The sequence below is a fragment of the Callospermophilus lateralis genome, chromosome Y (genome assembly GCF_048772815.1).
Source record: "Callospermophilus lateralis isolate mCalLat2 chromosome Y, mCalLat2.hap1, whole genome shotgun sequence".
NCBI lineage: Eukaryota > Metazoa > Chordata > Mammalia > Rodentia > Sciuridae > Callospermophilus > Callospermophilus lateralis.
Window position 1 is genome coordinate 6,128,404 of NC_135326.1, and position 21,154 is coordinate 6,149,557.

Genomic DNA, 21,154 nt, shown 5'->3' on the forward strand with positions numbered 1-21,154 from the left:
GAACATGTTTTAAAAAACTCAAAAAACTTAATACCAAAACCCCCCAAATAACCCAATAAATAAATGGGCTAATGCACTGAATAGACACTTCACAGAAGAAATACAATTGATCAACAAACATCAAAAAGTGTTCAACATCTTTAACAATTCGAGAAATGAAAATCAAAACTATTCTAAGACTTCATCTTACTCCTGTCAGAATGGCAATCATCAAGAATACAGGCAACAAAATAAGTGTTGTTGAGGATGTGGTGAAAAAGTTACTCTCATATAAGTTGCTGGTGGGACTGCAAATTGGTGCAACTACTATAGAAAGCAGTAGAGATTCCTCAGGAAATTGTGAATGAAACCACCATTTGACCAGTTATCTTATACTATAGTGACATAGTCACATCAATGTTTATAGCAGCTCAATTCACAATAGCTACACTATGGAACTAACTTAGGTGTCCCTCAATAGATGAATGGATAAAGAAAATGTGGCATATATACTTGATGGAATATTACTCAGCTTTAAAGAAGATTAAAATTATGTCATTTGCTCATAAATGGTTGGAGTTAAAGAATATCATACTAAGTGAAATAAGCTAATCCCACAAAACCAAAGACTAAATGTTTTCTCTAATATGATGATGCTAATTCACAATAAGTTGGGGAGCACTAGGGAAGAATTAGCATTACCTTAGATTAGGTAGAGGGAAGTGATAGGAGGGAAAAGAAGGGGTTGTGGGGATAAGAAAGATAGTAGAATGAAACAGACATTATTATTGTATATATGTATATGTATGTATATATGTATTGTATATATATGTATATGTATATGCATGATCAACATGAGTCTGCAACATGTATACTCAGAAAGAAATTATATCCCATCTATGTCTGACATATCAAAGTACATAAATGCATTCTACAATCATGTATAACTCAAACAAATTAAAAAATTAAATAATATATATATATACAAACACTAAAAACAATACAAAATTTCTCACCAAAATATGTGCAAATCAAAGTCAGTAACACATTAAATATTATACAATATGATCAAATTGATTTTATCCTAGAAATGTAAGAATAGTTCAATATTGCAAATTAATAATGTCATATACCATATAAACAGAATCAAGGCAAACATCACTTGATTATCTCATTAGATGCCGGGGGGGGGGGGGGGGGGGGGGGGGAGGCGGGCCGGGGGAACCTTTCCTCAACTTTATCTTTGGTTCATGATAAAAACCCTGGAGAATCTAAAGATGAAAATAACTTACCTCAATATTGTAAAGCATATATTAAGGAAAAGAGAGTCAATGTAATTTTAAATTGGGAAACACTGAGATAATTTCTTCTAAATTCACAAACAAGACAAGATTGGCTGCTATTACAATCTTATTCAACTGAAATGTCAAAATTTTATCCAGATCAATTACATAAGAGAAAAAAATAAATGAAAGATAAATAAGAGAATAAGATAGTAGAAAATAAAAGTTACCCCTATTTGAAAAAAAACAAACAAATTGTCCATATTTGCAAATAATATAGTTCTATACTTTTACTGAAAGCCTCCACCAAAAGACTTCCAGGAATGATAAAATATTTAACAAAATAGAATAAATCAACATGCAAAAACAAGGGCTTCTCTATACATTGTAAATGAACCCACGGTGGAAAAAACTAAGGGGGAATAATTTTATTCACTATATCCTAAAAAGTTTAAATAAAACAAAAGGACCTAAGTTAAGTCTATCCAAGGAGACAAAATTCTTTACAAGAAGAATTACAGAACACTGAACAGAGAAATAGAAGAACAATAGAAGGAAAGACTTTATGGTCATGCAAAGGCAGAATTAATAATGTTAAGGGCCACGTTATCAAAATCACTTTATAAAATCAATACAATTTCTATAAAAATACGAATGATGTTCTTCACAGAATTAGAGAAAAATACTAAAATTCACATGGAAGAGCAAAAGACTTGGCATAGGCAAAGCAATTCCGTGCTTAAAAAGCAATGCTGAGGGCATCATAATATATAATTTTGAATTATTCTTTAGTGTTATAGTAATAAATAAGTGCATATTCCTGCTCTAAAAATAAACATGTAGATCACTGAAACAGAAGACAAACATAGGTTCACACAGCAAATCTCTGATTCTTGACAAAGGTGCCTAAAATACAAATTGGGGAAATGACAATCTTTTGAACAACTAGGCAAAAACTGAATGTCCATTTATGGAAGAATTAAAAACAGATCTCTATTTCACATCATATGGAAATGTCAGTTCAAAATGTATCAAGGGTCTAGTAATATGAACAGAAACTTTGCAAATGCCAGAGGGTACGAGGAAAATGTAGCATGAAGCATAGAAATGATTTCCCTAATCAAGATTTTTAAGATTGAGATAATAATCTTGAGAATCAATAAAAGAGATTACAAACTAAAAAGTTAGTCCACTGCAAATGAAAAATTAACACTATGAATTAAGAGCCTATAAAATCAAAGAATATCTCTGTCATCTAGCCTTCCAATGGATAGCTAATGAACAAAGAGAAGGAATCAAACAAAAACAAACCCTGCCCACCCCCCAAAACAAAACAAAACAAAAAACACCTTAACACCAACCCTTTCAAAAAATGGGCATGAACTAAAAAGCAGAAAAAAAGTACTTCTTCTCTAATAGTCTTCAAATTTGTGAAAAGGGTCTGACATCTTCAGCAATAATGAAAATTCAAATTAAAACTACATTGAAATTTCATCTCAGTCCAATTAAAATTGCAGCCATCCTAAATACAAATAATAAAAAATGAGGAAGATGATGTATGTAATAGGGAATACTAATACCTGTGATATGATTTGTAAATTTGTACATCCACTACGGGTGCATGTATGGAGCTTTCTGAAAAAAATCAAAATATAAATACCATACGACTGAGATATATCATGACTTTGTATTTATCTAAAAAATTAAATTCCAGGTACTATAGTGATACATACATAATCATATTTACAGCATTGTAACTCAAGATAGTCAAGGGATAGACCCAGACCAGGTGTCTGTCAACAAATAAATGAAAAGAACATTATCTTGTCTTTATTTAAGGCAGAATAAAATAAATAATATTTATTTATTAATACTCTTAAATAAAGACAAGATAGTGTTCTTTTCAGGAAAATGGTTGGAACTAAAGACCCTCAAGTTCACTGTAATAAGAAAGACAAGTTTCATATGTTTTCTCCCTGAAAGAGAGCTCTTTTCTTCTCACTTAAATTCTACTCTCTTACATTCATTCTTGTGTGTGAATTTCATGCTTCAAATTTACAAGAAACTGTGAAGAAATTGGCAGTGAGTTGTTGAAATCTACTGTGACACCATGAGGAGATGCAACATACCACTTGCTAGTCATTGGGAAAAAAATCCAACTTTGCCAGCTGTGACCCTCAAAACTAACAGTGGCAGGCATTCCCTATCTTGATTAGCTACCAAAATTTAAATGGATTTTCATGGCTGCAGAGGCCTGCAACTTACACAGATTATAGCTGCAAGCAAAAACAGAGAAACTGATTTCACTGCTATGTTGCTAAATTTGCTTTCTAGATCTAGGAGTGTTCTGGTGATGCATTTGGGATCTTGTAAACATAGGGTCATTTCATTTGCAAAGAGTGACATTTTTACTTCTTTTTATTTTTATCCATCTTCTTTTAAAAAAATTTCTCTAATTGTTCTGGATAGAATTTCAATCATATATTAGAATTAATTATTAAGAATGGGCATCATTTTCTTATTCTATATTTTAGTGGGAATGCTTTCATCATTGTCCCATTAACAATGATGCAGGCTTTGAATTTATTATACATAACTTTTATAATGTTGACTTAAATTCCTTATATCCTTAGTTTCTACAGTGTTTTCATTTTGAATGTGTGCTGAATTTTATAGAAGGCTTTTTCTGAGATGACTGTTTTTGTCCTTAATGCTATTTATATGGTACATTGTATTCATTGATTTGCACATGTTGAACCAATCTTATATTCCTGCACTCTAATGAATTTGATTCTGACGTAAAATCTTCACAATTTGTTATAGAATAAGATTTGCTACTATTTTATAAAGGACTGTTAAGGATTTATAAGAAACATCAATCTGAAATTTTCTCTTCTTGATGAATTCTAATCTGGTTTTGGTATTAGATAATATATTGGCTACATAAATTTGAAAGTGCTCAACCTCTTTATATTTTGTTGAATAATATGATAAGCACAGACATTCATTTTTTAAATTCTACAGGTCTTGTAGAGTTCTGCTGAGAATCCATCTGGTCTATTTTTATTATCAAATTTGTTAATTTTGAATCTGGTCTAAATTATTTCCTTCTTTTTGCTGGTTTTGGAATTGATTTTGCTTGCTTTTCTAAGGCCTGAGTTTCTTCTAACATAGGAATTCATCTCTTGTTTAATAAAATATTCTATATGTGCCTGTTAAGTCCATTTGACTTCTAATATTTCTTAGATCTAAAGAATTTTTATCGAGTTTGTATGAGGATAGACAATCTATTGGTTATTAGGTTTTGTTGAAATCCTAGTAATATTGTACCAGGATGTATTTGAACCTTTGTGTTGGATAGTGTCAGTTTTAAGTAATTAGGTGTACCAATATTTGGGACATACTGTTATAGGGAGCCACTTAAGAATACTCAAAGTCCAAATTTAAAATAACTTAGAGTTTTAATTACCTGCCAGGGACCGTTACCTGCAGAGACTGAACCTCTGTGGAAGAACAGCACCCCTTGACCTATTTGGAAATTATCAAAGAAAGAATTTTTCAGTAAGCAAGAAAGTGAATTATAGAAGCTAAAAAAGTAGTTAGCTTGAGCAACTTAGACAACTGCTTCTCGTGTCTGAGTAGGTGTTAGTGGGGGTGAGAATCTACTTCAGAGTCACATAGAACACCAAATGTTCTCAAACCAGGATGTACTTCACTGTATCCTGAGTTCAAGCAGGTGGTTAGTGGGTGTAAGAATCTACTTCAAAGTCATGTAGACCTCCAAATGTTCTCAAACTCAGGATGTAGTTTACCAAGGCCATCATGTCCTGAGTTCAGTATATTCTATGGGGTACAAAGAACAGAAATCAACATATTTTTGAATGTAGCAGAAGACAGCTATCATTTTATTTTCTCAGAAATAGGTCACACAGCAGCCCTCTCACAAGTGCAGTGACATAAGAAACTAAGATGAAGTCTGGAACACCTTACATGGAGTCCTTATGGCATACTTATTTACTCATATAGCTATAGTGACTCCATTCTTGCTACTCCAGCAAGGAGGGAATTTTTATAAGTGATCAAGAACTTTTACCAAAGCAATTGCCTTACACAACCAGTATTGGTAACTTATTTAATGCTTACTTAAGACTACAGTTAACATGACTTACATACATTTTTACCTGTCATTTTACTACTAATATCTTTAAACCTCATGTTCTTATCCTATAGTTATATGATCTTGCTAATATATTTGTTTTGGCTACACTGAATTAACCTTATCTATGCCTATGTTAACTTCTTGACTATAATTTATCTGTAACTGGTTTTAACTTAGTATCTTACACTTATCATCCTACCTATGATAGGATAATATGGCATAAATCCTATATCTTACAGTTGCTTATTTCTGTTATCTTATTCTTCTTATTTCTATGTATTGTGCTCCATTTGCACTAAACATTTTTCAATCCTTCTAACTTTCATCCTGTGGATATCTTTGCTTATAGGTCGATTACCTTGTAATAGTTGGACTCTGTTTTTTAACCCCCAGTTCTACTGGCCTGTCTTTTAATGGAAAGTTGAGACCATTTACATTCAGTTATAATGGAGAAATATTTATTAATTACTGTCAGTTTGATATACTTCTGGTGTTTAATTTGGTCCCAAATCTCATTCAGTTATTATTCTTCAAATGAGATTTGTCCATTTGTGAGTCCTAGAATTTTTTAAAAGTTTTTTTCCATCAATAGGATTTCTTTATTTTCTGTGGTACTAGCTTAATATTTGTGAATTTTTTTAGTTGTTGCTTCTATAGAAGATTTTTTATTTCTTCTTCAATTCTAAATGATAGCTTTGCTGAACATTGCAGCCTTAATTGGCAACTATTTACTTTCAGAGTCTGGACTATTTTATTTCAAGTCTTAGATTTAAAAGTCTGATCCAAAAAGTCAGAATTTTTTCTATGACTTAATATTCCTTAATCTCTATGTTTAGTATTTTTATTGTGATGTGTTGGAAAGACTCTTTATTGATCTTCTCTACTTGAGGTTATAAATGCTAACTACATACGAATATCCTTTTGAGTCCCAAGGTTGGAAATTTGTTTCTGTCATTTTACTGATGAGTTTCTTAGTGCCATTAGCCTAAAGCTCTATGCCATCTTCAACCTTAATGACTCTTAAGGTTAGTATGTTAATCAAAATGTGTTGTACATTCTGATCATGGTCTTCTTTGCCTTACTATTTACTGAAAGTTCAAGTTCCAATATACTGTCTTTGAGGCCTGAGGTTCTTTTCTCTATGTATTCTAATTTGTTGCTGAGAGTTGAACTAAATTTTTATTTGATTTATTGTGTTCTTCATTTTCTAGGTGTTCTTATTTGATTCTTCTCAGCATTTCTCTTTTTTTATTCAATAGTCTTTTCTCTCTTCATTTTTTAATATCTTTAGCTCTTTAATCCTTGTAATAATCAACTTTTTATGGTCTTTTTGCTTGTAATATCATCCCCTTTGCTATCTGTTCATTCTTGGGGGATTGCACAACTGGAGGAGGACACTTGTTTGCCTTGTTTCATCATGCTTTCAGAGGTCATAGATGTGTATCTGTGGAGATGAATTCCTCTTCCTTTTTTATGAAGGAGTATTTGGGTAAATAATTATCCCTTTGTAATAAGCCCTTTGCTATTGGCATATCCTGCTTCAAAACCCAGACTTGTGAAATTCTAAGTACTAATTTGAACATTTGAAGCCATTCACTTGTCACTACAAAACTTCCAATTAATTTATTCTTGGAGAGCTGATATAACACTGTGAATTTCTTTGTGTTATGACCTTGGAACTTCTGTTTTTGCTGTTGGAATGAATGGCATGAGTGGGATTTGAACTCCCCAAATCCATTTCTAGTAGTAACCTGGACATTGATTTTTTTTCTCTTCCATATGCTATGTACTAAAATACTGTTGAAGTTTAAATATGGTAAGTTTGTGTGTGTAACAAGGTGCACTGTATCTTGGTTGGGTTGTGAAACACAAATCAGAATTTTCACCCTAATACCTTAAAATGTCCCAGCATCATCCTTTTTATGAAGGACCTCATAAAAAACGAGGAAATAAACAACAATGATAACATTGAACTGTATACGGAATTTTTAAAAAACCCCTAGGATCTACTATACCATCTGCAACTCTCATTACTATAAAAAGGAGGACTGTCAGGACCAGATATTAATAACAGCAACTTCTATAAGCAATCAAAAACTAGACCTAACTTTAAAGCGAACAACATCATAAATGACACCGTTCACAGTACTAATCACCACAGAAATGAATGGTGGGAGCAGAAATTATATAAAGGAAACCGTTCAAAAGATTAAAAATTACAGCTCATTGAGAGATAGTAAAGTAGGATAGGAAGGAAAAAAAAGAATGTTAGACCATTCCAAATGCTAAAAGAGAAAGTAGAAGAGAGGTAGTGAATGATGACTATAAGGAATAAAGAAAAAAATAAAAGAAACAAAAAGAGGGAGAAAAAGAGGAGACTAGGCATTTAAATATTATAGAGAGAAAATAGATAAGCAAAAACAAACAGAAACCCCTCAACCCTCAAAAAAGACAGACAAAAAAATTTTTTATGAAAAATTTATTTTTTAATTAATTTTTTTTTATTTTTATTTTTTTTCATCTGTCATACATTTGATTCATGTGTGTTATGCTTTTCCATTTTTACCCCAAATACAAATTGCAGAATCACATCAGTTATACATTCACAATGTTTACATAATGCCATATTAGTGACTGTTGTATTCTGCTGTCTTTCCTATCCCCTACTATCCCCTCTCCTCTCTCCTCCCATCTTCCCTCTCTACCTCATCTGTTGTTGTTCCATTCTCTCCCTCCCCCCCCCTTTCCCCTCACAACCTCATATATGTGATTTCGTATAACGATGTGGTTTTCCTTCCGTTTCCATGCAATTTCCCTTCCCTCTCCTTTTCCCTCCCTTCATTCGTCTCAGTTTAATGTTAATCTTTTTCTCATGCTCTTTCCCCCTGTTCAGTTCTTAGTTGCTCTCCTTAAATCAAAGAAGACATTTGGCATTTGTTTTTTAAGGATTGGCTAGCTTCACTTAGCATAATCTGCTTTAATGCCATCCATTTCCCTGCAAATTCCATGATTTTGTCATTTTTTAGTGCTGCATAATACTCCATTGTGTATAGATGCCACATTTTTTTTATCCATTCATCTATTGAAGGGCATCTAGGTTGGTTTATTAATTAAAAACTTATTTTTTAATTAATTTTTAAAGATTATTTCTGCTAAGTAGTAAAATCTATCAATAGGATGGATGTTCATTGCTTATTTCAGATTGCTCTTCTTGCCTTTGTTTTTGGTTGCATGTGTCTTAGAACAATATTGGGAGTTTGCCAAACTAATGCCTCTTTTTAATGTTGTCCACAAACCTGCCAGCTAGAATTGAAGCTGTTTAAAATAGCTCTTAGGGCTGGGGATGTGGCTCAAGCGGTAGCGCGCTCGCCTGGCATGAGTGCGGCCCAGGTTCGATCCTCAGCACCACATACAAACGAAGATGTTGTGTCTGCCGAGAACTAAAAAATAAATATTAAAAAAAAAATTCTCTCTCTCTCTTTCTCCCTCCCCCCCTCTCTCTCCCACTCTCTCTTAAAAAAAAATTAAAAAATAAAATAAAATAAAATAGCTCTTAGCTTCTCTTTTCACCAATACCAACATAGGACAGGTTGGGAATTACTGTCAACTGGATCATTTCCCAAACAGACTATATCCATGAACTCTCAGGTGGGATTTACGTAGAACAGAGAAATTACTGTGTTTCAGGTTTACCTCTTATCAGAAATTCAGATATTTATTAATGGCATCTCCTAAGATTAGGCAGATGTCAGTCTCTACTGTGCACTTAGATCTCAGGGACTTCCTGAGAACTCCACTCATAGGGTGGGGTAACCAACTTTTCACATGTCTTACACATTCCACTGCCCAGTAATGTGAACTTTTTAGGCTTATCTCTAAGTGCAATAATGCCCAGTTTCTGGGCTCTCTTCTACTGTTCTTGTATATTGCCACAATCCAAGGTAAGTGAGTGGCACAGTCTTTCATACCCCTAACTTGAATCCCCTGAGAACAATCTTATCTGGTCCCATTTCCTTCACACTGTGACTAGATAAACCCCAGGCCATGCCATAGAATTTGCTGGGCAGGATGACAATATTTGCTGTGAAATTCTGTGTTCTCACAGCAGTAATATGAAGAACAATTTCTGAAAAATGTCTCCATGACTAAGCTTTCCACTTGCCTGCTGAAAAACATGAAACAATTTTCAAACACTAGCTTGCTGCGCAGCCTCTTGTTAGCTAAGTTCAGATTGATTTTTTTCTATTCTATAGGATTCCCCATGCTAAATTGTTCACTGTTTCTTTCCTTCTTTCTGTTGGTGTAATTCCTCCCTTTTGTAGTGAACTGGGACTACTCAAGCCTTGGTTTGACTCCAATGTATTTCATTTTTTTGGTTTTATTTTTTAGATATACTTTATAGTAGAGTGTATTTTTGACTTGCTATACATATGTTCTATCCTAATTTGAAGCATATGAATTTCTGTATCTCTATTGTTCTGTGAATTTATGACATTGAATTTTATTTTCCTGCCACCTACCTTGCTGGGGCTCAGTATCCCCCTGCTTTTTTTTTCTGAGCCAAGGAACTCATGGAGACATAAAGTGCATCTTCTAATCTTCCATCTTTGATCTTCTTCAATACAGTTTTAATTTGCATTTTATTGATCGCTAAAGATGCTTAGTATTTTAAACATATTCCTGGCCATTTGAATATCACCTTTTGAGAAATGTCTATTTAGTTTACTTTCCATTCATTTACTATTTGAGAAAAATTTTAATTTTTTTTTTAGTTGTGAGCAAACACAATATCTTTATTTTGTTTATTTATTTTTATGTGGACCTGAGAATGGAATCCAATGCCTCACACATGCAAGGCAACCGCTCTACTGCTAAGCTCCAGCCCTGGCTCTTTTTGACTATTTTTAATTAATTAATTGATTGATTTTTGGAAAAATTAAATGTTTATTAAACCAGGGTTTAAATTTGCAGCCACCTACAGTCTGTAAACAAATATAGTGCATGTGTAAGTAAATGGGCAGAAAATTAGAACCAGTAGAAAAACTAAAATTCCCTTTGCACACTGGCACCTCACCAGAACACCCTCTGCAGGTCAACACCACAGGACTATGCTGGAGTTAAGGGTAAAATGAAAGAACCAAAGAGTTGGCTCCACTCCATCCTGAGGGTGGGTGTCAGGACAGGCATCTGTTCTACACCAGTCAGGGTGGACCACAGCAAGGCAACAGGGTAGTTCACAAATTGGCTGGAATAGTACAAATTAACTTCCTAATGTAGGTGTCTCCCTCCCTATCACCATCATTAGTAAGAAGTGTGAATTAAAATAAATGACGAACCACAGGTGGTTACAAAAATAAATGACCTGTAGAATAATAAATATTGATAAGTAGCAGAAAATAAACTTATATAAAATTTACCTTTTCCTATATGTGTAGATTTATTAAGTATGTCTATGTCGAGAGATGCAGTCAATATAATTCAGAGTGGTAAGAAGGGATTTTTTTTTGAACCAGGAAGTGTACCCAGGTGCACTTAAACATTGAGCTACATCCCTAGTCCTTTTTAATACATTTTATTTAGAGACACTGTCTTGCTAAGTTGCTTAGGGCCTTGCTAAGTGCTGAGGCTGGGCTTTGAACTCATGACCCTCCTGCCTCAGCCTCCCAAGCTGCTGGGATGATAGGCATGTGCCATAATGCCCAGTTCTAGTAAGAAGGGATTTGGAAAGAAAAAACATTCAGGTTCAAAACCCAGAAGAGGGTGAAGGCAAATGGGAAAACAGAAAATCCCAATTCCTCCCAGCACATGATTCTACTAGTAGGTACCACAGTTAACTTACAACCATTTTATATCTTAAAAAGTAATTCTTTGTTATCGACAAACTTTAAAAAACATTTATCAGGAGATCCCAAAATTGATTTAACAGCAGCACCAAAACTGCTGAAACTTGTAGCACTGTATGGGCTTCCATGTACTTCTGTGTATGAGGCTTAAAAAGGCCCCAGAAATGTTTTAGATAGTTTTTAGAATTCCCACAAAAATCAAAACCATTTCAGTTTAAGAAGAACAAAAGAAAGAAGGGAAAAATAACTCCTCAAACTAGGGTTAGGGTTGGGTGGGGTAGGGCAAAATCTCACAAAGTAACTAAAAATTCATGAATATATATATGATATTCATATGTTCTTTTAATACTTATGGAATGCTATATAAGGTAACTGTGGGATGGTATTCTGAATCCAAACTCATTTTAAGGAGTACAGTCATTCTATTCTAATTCTAAAATTAAAAACACTTATTCCACATAACGTGCATTTCAGTGAGCCTGACAAGTAGACTTGGTTATACTTAACAGTGTCACCTTAAAGCTTCATAAAAGATTCATGGCTGATCTGAACTGCAAAAGTTCAGAACTCACAATTCCACAGATTGCTGTTTATACTAATTTCTTGCAGGAAGCGAATGATCCACTCGAGCTGTCCTAAAGTCACCTCAGCCTACAACAGTGTTCCTTGGTAACTTTGGCAAGTTTCCTTGCTAAAACATCTCCCTAAGCCTCAGGTGTTTGGGACTTGCTGGGTTAAGCAAACAGCTTCATTGGACACTAACATGCATTTTACCCCTTCAAGAGGAATGGACGGATGCAGCTTTCCCCAAGATTCCTGTACTCCTGGAACAACCCGTGGAGTTTATCTAGTATGCTTGCTTTCTGTAGAGCACAATGTGTGACAGGCCAGGATAAAGTAAGTTTTTGAAAGTAGTGGTTCTCAAATTAGAGTAAGCATTAGAAATACACAGAAGGTGTGCTGAAGCAGAGATTGACCTCAGGGGTCCAGGCCTGAGAAACTGGATTCCAAAGAATGAAGCAGATATTACCTGATTGTGGACTACTGGTGTGGCAATCATCAAGATCCTGACCCCCACACACCTCAGTGGCAGGATGTCTTCCTGTGACCTTAGGAAAGGTTGCACGGGACACTTGTCACAATCAAGTAGCTGAAGGCCAGAAAAGCCCAGTAGTATCTTAAAACCTTTCACATGTTGGCTGGTGGAGAGTGCCACACTCCATTTCTGACTGTGTTCCTATACTCCCAGATGACCAGGTATAGCAACTGCAGCACTTTCTGCCCTGTACAGCTTAACTAACCAATTGCCTCTCTAATTAAAAAATGAACCTGTTACAATTCATACATGTCTGTGTTGGGAGCACGATCAGGCAAATCTCTTGTTGCCAAGTGCTGGTTTCCACATGAACCCAAAAAACTTGTGGGAGAGGCAGAACTCCCCCCAGCCCATTATGTGATTCCTGTTAGATGTGCTCTGGATGGCTCTGGAGACAGGACAGCATCTCTGAGACAGGTCGGCCATCATAGTAGATCTGATACACGGGCGGTAAACAATGGAAACTTGTCCATGAGTCCTTTCTGAATGCGGTATGCTTTAACAGAAGTCTTGGAGCTTCTGCCCGCTCAGCATATCCTTCTCCAATTCTTCAATTGTCTTCCCAGTTCTGGAGAATGCCTCTGCCACCCTGCAGTTCCGCCCTCCGTAACAGGCGGTTATCAGGTCAGCCACCTCGCAGCTCTGCAGGAAAGTGGCTGTGGACACCTGGCCCTTGCAGAAGATCCTGGCGAAAGCAATCATTTTCATGAGGCGAGGCAGATGACGGCGGCATTGGTGTTGTTTCCAAAGCGGAGGCTATGGCAGAACCCAGCTCCCAAGGCCACGATGTTCTTAAGAGCACTACAAAGTTCAACAGTCTCTGCATCTTTAACCAGTTATTCAAAAACCAGGGGTTTGCAAAAGTTTTTTGAAGAGAAGGCTCTTCTCCATGACTTTGCTGCCAATGCTGGCAATTATTTCTCCCATTCTGCAAGTTGTTTTCACAATCTTAATTTATTTTGTTGGGTAAATGCTTTTTAATTTAATTCATATCATTTAATGATGACTGGTATTATCTTATGAGATTTAGGAGTCCTATTGAGAAAGTCATTGTATACAACTATGTGTTAGGATACCAGTGGTGGTCTCACAGAACTTCTCCACAGCCACTCCCTAGCAGTGATGGCACCCATCAGCACATTGATGTCAATGCCCATCTTCTGACCTGCATTGAGGTTCAGTCCCTGGGGCCCTTGATATCCAGTGCTTTTTTGGGTACTCTGCCAGTGATCTCCTCACAGATTTGGTGAATGAACTTGTGGGGGATGACAAATAGCAGCAGATCTTCATCCTGCATGGCCTTGCTGAGATTAGAGACAGCAACTACATTTTCTAGCAGCTTATGTCCAGGGAAATATTTTATATTTTTGTGGTCATTATTTATAATGTCTGTCAGTTTTCTCCCATAGACTGTTTCCTCAAAGACCCACATTCTTGACTGTGGAGGCAAACGTTTGTAGTTTATTGAAATTATTACCAATTATTTTTGCAACAGCTGAATCCCAGTTCCCCAAGCCCATGATGCACACTTTCAGGGGTACTGCTGCCATGGCCAGAACTGTATGCAGCAGCCCAGATCATGCCTCTCTGGCAAGCTGCTGGCCTCCCCACACTCAGCCTGGCCCCTTGACTATTTTTTAAATATGATTATATTCTCTGCCAGAAGAAGGCTGGCAATCATTTCTCCCATTCTGCAAGTTGTTTTCACAATCTTAATTTATTTTGTTGTGTAAATGATTTTTAATTTAATTCATCCCATTTAATAATCACTGGTATTATCTTATGAGATTTAGGAATCCTATTGAGAAAGTCATTGTATACAACTATGTGTTGGGATGTTTTCCAACATTTCCCTCTTCTAGCAGTTTCAAAATTTCTTCTCTAATTACAAGGTCTTTAATTCATTTAAATCTTACATTTGAATGGGGTCAGTGAAACATATGACTATATCTGTGAAGCTTTATTTTTGTGTCATCTCTACCTTTTTTATACCAGTACCATGGTATTTTTGTTTCTATATGTAAGAAATCTCTCAATTTTCTAGTGTCTTTTTAAATTGCATTTTACGCTGACCTATAATATTTCTTGTAGGGGTCTTTCAGTAATTTGGTAGACTTTCTTTCAGGCATATAATTTTTTGAGTTTTTTTAAATTGATTTTATTTTATTTTTTAAATACACGACAATAGTGGAATGCATCACAATCCTTATTACACACATAGAGTACAATTTTTGTATCTCTTTATATAAAGTATGTACATGCCAATTTATGCCATTATACATGTACTTTTTTGCATTACAATTCTTAATACACATATGTACCACAAATTTTCATATCTCTCTATATAAGGTATGTTGACACCCAATTCAAGTCTTCATACATGTACTTTGTATAATGATGACCATTACATTCCACTATCCTTGCTAATCCCCTTCCCCTTCCCTATCCCTCCCACCCCTCTTCCCTATCTAGAATTAATCTAATCTTTCCATGTTCTCCCTCTCCACCCCACTATGAGTCATCACCCTTATATCAGAGAAAACATTCAGCATTTTTTTTGGGGGGGGGGGGGTGGGGATTGGCTGACTTCACTTAACATTTTCTTCTCCAATATCATCCATTTACCTGCAAATGACATGATTTTGTTCTTTTTTAATGCTGTGTAATATTCTATTGCGTATAAATGCCACTTTTTAATCCATTTATTCACTGAAGGACATCTAGGTTGGCTCCACAGTCTAGCTATTGTGAATTGTGCTGCTATAAACATTGATGTGGCTGTGACCCTGTAGTATGCTGTTTTTAAGTCCTTTGGGTATAGTCTGAGAAGAGGAATAGTTGGGTCAAATGATGATTCCATTCCCAGATTTCCAAGGAATCTCCATATTGCTTTCTAAATTCGCTACTCCAATTTTCAGTCCCATCAGTAATTTATGAGTGTACTTTTCCCCCAACATCCTTGTCAGCACTTGTTGTTGATTTATAATAGCTGCCATTCTGACTGGAGTGAGATGAATGAACTGGTGGGAGATGACGAACACCAGCAGGTCTGCATCCTGCACAGCCTTGCTGAGATTGGAGACAGCAACCACATTTTCTGGCAGCTTATGTCCAGGCAGATATTTGACAGTTTCGTGGTCATTATTTATGATGTCTGTGAGTAGTTTTGATTTGCATTTCTCTGATATCTAGAAATGATGAGCATTTTTTCATATATTTGTTGATTGATTGTATATCCTCTTATAAGAAGTGTCTGTTCAGGTCCTTGGCCTATTTGTTGATTGGGTTATTTGGTTTTTTGATGCTTAGCTTCTTGAGTTCTTTAAATATCCTAGAGATTAGTGCTCTATCTGATGTGTGAGGGGTAAAAATTTGCTTCCAGGATGTGGGTCCTCTGTTCACCTCACAGATTGTTTCTTTTGCTGAGAAAAAACTTTTTAGTTTGAATCCATCCCATTTGTTGATTCTTGTTTTTAATTTTTGTGTAATAATAGGAGTCTTATTAAGGAATTTGGGCCCTAATCCCACATGATAAAGATTAGATGCAAAGTCTCTGGTTTATTTCCTAGGTCCTTGATCCATTTTGAGTTAAGTTTTGTGCATAGTGAGAATACTGCTTCAATTTCATTTTGATGCATATGGATTTCCAAGTTTTCCCAGCACAATTTGTTGAAGATGCTCTTTTTTCTCCAGTGCATGTTTTTGGCAACTTTGTCTAATATAAGATAATTAGATAATTTGTCTAATACAAGATAAAAAGATAATTTTGTGGGTTAGTCTCTGTGTTTTCTATTCTGTACCATAGGTCTACTGGCCTGTTTTAGTGCCAATACTGTTTTTGTTACTCTTGCTCTGTAACTTAGTTTAAGGTCTAGAATAGCAATACCACCTGCTTCGCTCTTCTATGCCACAACCTTAGCCTTAAGTATTTAAATAGTATTTTAAGGTAATTTAGTGCACCAACATTTGGAGTCAAAATATTTAATATCATTATATCTTCTTGATATTCTGTATCCCATCCCCCTCCTTCTTACTCTTTATTTCCCTTTGTATACTCCACTAATCCTTTTCCTATTTTAACCATTTGGAAAAATAAAAGGCTTATTTTGGATAAGCTTCTGTTTTCAGAAAAACAAATCCCACCTTGACATTTGGAGATTTGCTTACTTAGTGTGTTACTCTCTACTTCCATTTATTCACTGGAAAATGCCAGAATGTAATTCTTCTCTATGACTAAGTAATATAACATATATTATACTTAATATATATATATATATATATATATATATATATATATATATATATATATAATATATATAATTTTTTTTATCCATTCATCTGTTGAAGATCACCTAGGTTAGCTCCACAGCTTAGCTATTGTGAATTGTGCTGCTATGAATCAAGGTGACTTTGTCACTGTAGTATGCTGATTTTAAATTTTTTTGGTATATACTTATGAGGGTCACCCATATAGTAGTTCTATTCCTAGTTTTTTGAAGCATCTCCATACTGCTTTCTAGCTTGGTTTCTCTAGTTTGCAGCCTTACCAACAATGTGTGAGTGTACCTTTCACCCACACTCTCACCAATATTTATTCTTAATTGCATTCTTAATAATTGCTCTTCTGACTAGAGTGAGATCAAACCCAATGTAATTTTAATTTGCATTTCCGTGGTTGTTAGGATATTGAACTTTTTTTTTCATACATTTGTTGATCATTTGCATTTTTTTTCCTTTTTGAGAACTCTCTTTAGTTTCTTGTCCTGTGTAATGATTGGGTTATTTGGGGTTGTTCTGGTGTTAAATTTTTGAGGTTATTTACATATCCTGCATATTAATACCACTAGGATTGGTGCCAAATATTTTCTCCCATTCCATAGGTTCTCTCTTTATGCTTTTTAAATATTTCCTTTGCTGTTAAGAAGATTTTTAATATCATGGTATCCAACTTATTTTTATTTTAATACTTGTGCTTTAGTAATCTTCTCAAAAAATCAGTTACTGCACTGATATGTTTAATTATTTGGTATATATTTTCTTATAGCAGGTGTAGGATTTCTTGCCTAATTCCTTGGTCTTTGATCTACTTTGAGTTTTGTGTAAGATGGTAGGAGTTTAATTTCATTTAGCTACATATTAATTTCCAGTTTTCCCTGCAGCATATACTAAAAAAGGGATGCCTTTTCTCCAGCATATGTTTTTGGCACCTTTGTTTGTAATGAGACAAATGCAGTTACATGGGTTTTTCTCTGTGTCTTCTGATCCATTCCATTGGACTCATGGCTCTTTTGGTGTCAATAACATGATGTTTTTATTAATATAGCTCCGTAGTATAATTTGAGGCCCAGTATAGCTGCATCCGGCTTCACTTTTCTTGATAAGGATTGCTTTGGCTATTCTGGGCCTTTTATTTTTTCAAATGGATCTGATGACTTCTATTAAGAAGATCATTAGAATTTTAATGAAAATTTCATTAAATATATATAGGATTTTTGGTAGTGTGGCCATTTTGACAATATTTATTCTGCCTACCCAACAGCATGAGAATTCTTTCATCATCTAAGGTCTTCTTTAATTTTTTTTTTCTTTAGCATTCTGTGTTTTCATTGTAGTGGTTCTTCACCTCTTTTGTTAGATTCGTTCACACTTCTTTTTTAGGCTATTGAGAATGGAATAATTTTTCTAATTTTTTTATTCAGCAGACTTATCTTTGGAAAATAACAACATGATTGATTCTTGAGTATTGCTCTTGTATGCTTTTACTTTGCAAAATCCCTTTATGACTTTAGAGGGTTTTTTTGTGGAATTTTTGGGTCTTCTAGACATGGAGTCATATAATTAGCAAACATTCATTTGAGCTGTTCCTTTTCTATTCACATCCTGTTAGTTCCCTTCTTATTTCTAATTGGGCTGGTTAGAGATTCAAGGACTATGTTGAACAGGAGTGGTGAAGTAGAAGTCTTTGCCTTATTCCTGTTTTAGAGAAACTACTTTCAGTTCTTTTCCCATTCAAAATAATGTTCATCTTGGCTTTGTTATGTATAACATTTATAGTTTTGAAAAGATTTTTTGGTTTCTCTGGTTTTGCTAGTGTTTTATTCATGAATGGGAGCTGTACTTTGTCAAATGTTTTTTCTGCGTTTATGGAGATGATGTGATTTCTTGTCCTTAAGTCTAAGTCTAAATATGGTGATTTACATTTATTAATTTTTGTATATTGAAACAATCTTGCAACCCTGGGATAAAAATCCACTTGATATGATGCACTGCCTTTTTAATGTGCTTTTATATGTGGTTTGCCAATATTAAAAAATTTTGCATCTATGTTCAAGAATATTGGTCTGACGTTTTCTATCCTTGATGTTTGTTCATTTGTTGTTGGTATCAGCATAATTCTGTGTTTGTAGAATGAGGTTGGCAGTGTTTCATTCTTTTCTTTTTCATGAAAAAAAAATTAAGAAGAATTGGAATTCTTATTATGGGTCTGGTAAAACTTGGCTGAGAATCTGTCTGGTCTTGGCCTTTTTCTTTCGTTGAAAGGTATGTCATAGCTCTCCATATCATAGCTCTCTCTTGAAATTGATCTGTTGAAGTTTTCTATATACTCATGTTTCAATGTGGGTAGGTCCTGTATCTCCAGGAATCCATCCAGATTTTCAAGTTTATTGAAGTAAAATTTAAAAAAAAAATTTACTGATGTTTGTTTGGATTTTATCATTTTCTGTTGTGATATTTTCTTTTTTCATTTCACATTTTGATATTATGTTTTCTCTCTTTATTTTAGTCTGGCCAAGGGCTTATAAATCTTGTTTATCCTTCCAACACCAACTCTTTATTTTATTTATCTTTTGTATTTTTTATTCTCAGTTTCATTGATCTTAGCTCTGACTTTAATTATTCCCTCTCTTCTACTTAATTTGGTGTTTGTTTGTTCTTTTATGTCTAAGGTCTGTAGATGTAATGTCAGCTTATTTATTTGGTATCTTCCTGTTCTTTTAATGTATAAGCTTAATGCTCCACTGTCTCAGAGATTTTGATATGTTGTGTATCTATTCTATTTGACTTCTGCAATTTTTTTTATTTCTCCCTTGATTTCTTTTGCTATCCATTTTTTCAATGCAAAAGTTGTATTATTTAATCTCAAGGTATTAATTAGAGTGGTTTCTGGTTTTTTTTTTTTTTACTTTATTGATTTCCAATTCCATTCAATTATGATGAGAGAATGTAAGTTGTCACCTACTATTTTTTATTTGCTGTTTTGTTTGTGACCTAAAACATATCTATTTTAGAAAAAAATTTCATGTGCTGCTGAAAAGAAAGTGATTTCAGTTGTTTATGGATGAGATATTCTATAGATATTCTTCTAGATCTATATTATCAACTATATTTTTATTTCTATAAAATATTTACTTAATTTATGTTTAGATAATCTATCTAATGATAGGAGTCATGTTAACATCACCTATTTGAATTGTGGCCTATTTGATTTTTCATATTGAGGAAGGGTTTTGGTTTTGTTTTGTTTTGTTTTTTGATGTAGGTAGAGGCTCCATTGTTTAGAGCATAAATGTTTCCAATCACAATACTTTATTATTTTTTCTTTGTGCATTATGAAATTATCTTCTTTCTCTCTTCTAGTGACTTTTGGCTTAAAATCCACTTTGTGTGATGTAAGAATAGCTACCCCTACTTATTTATGTGTCCTGCATGAACAACATGTGTTTTTTCTTCCTTTCATCTCTATCTATAAACATTTTTGCCTGTGAGGTGATTTTATAACAGAAAGCATATTGCTGGTTTTCTTTTTTTTAATTGGTTGTTCAAAACATTACAAAGCTCTTGACATATCATATTTCATACATTAGATTCAAGTGGGTTATGAACTCCCATTTTTACCCCAAATACAGATTGTAGAATCACATGGGTTACACATCCACATGTTTACATAATGCCATATTAGTAACTGTTTTATTCTGCTACCTTTCCTATCCTCTACTATCCCCCCTGCCCTCCCCTCCCATCTTCTCCCTCTACCCCATCAACTGTAATTCATTTCTCTCCTTGTTTATTTTCCCATTCCCCTCACAACCTCTCATATGTAATTTTATATAACAATGAGGGTCTCCCTCCATTTCCATGCAATTTCCCTTTTCTCTCCCTTTCGCTCCCACCTCATGTCTCTGTTTAATGTTAATCTTTTCTTCCTGCTCTTCCTCCCTGCTCTGTTCTTAGTGGCTCTCATTATATCAAAGAAGACATTTGGTATTTGTTTTTTAGGGATTGGCTAGCTTCACTAAGCATAATCTACTCTAGTGCCATCCATTTCCCTGCAAATTCCATGATTTTGTCATTTTTCAGTGCTGTGTAATACTCCATGGTGTATAAATGCCACATTTTTTTTATCCCTTCATCTATTGAAGGGCATCTGGGTTGGTTCCACAGTCTAGCTATTGTGAATTGTGCACCTATGAACATCGATGTGGCAGTATCCCTGTAGTACGCTCTTTTAAGGTCTTCAGGGAATAGTCCAAGAAGGGCAATAGCTGGGTCAAATAGTGGTTCCATTCCCAGATTTCCCAGGAATCTCGATACTGCTTTCCAAATTGGCTGCACCAATTTGCAGTCCCACCAGCAATGTACAAGAGTACTTGTTGATTGATTGTATGTCCTCCTCTGAGAAGTGTCAGTTCAAGTCCTTGGCCCATTTGTTGATTGGGTTATTTGTTATCTTATTGTTTAATTTTTTGAGTTCTTTGTATATTCTGAATATTAGGGCTCTATCTGAAGTGTGAGG

At 34.6% G+C, this 21,154-nt stretch overlaps 1 pseudogene; it reads right to left on the reverse strand.

The window, feature by feature from the left end:
* Window positions 1-12,727: 12,727 nt before the first annotated feature.
* LOC143639792 (glycerol-3-phosphate dehydrogenase 1-like protein) lies at window positions 12,728-13,910 on the reverse strand (annotated as a pseudogene).
* Window positions 13,911-21,154: the final 7,244 nt, after the last annotated feature.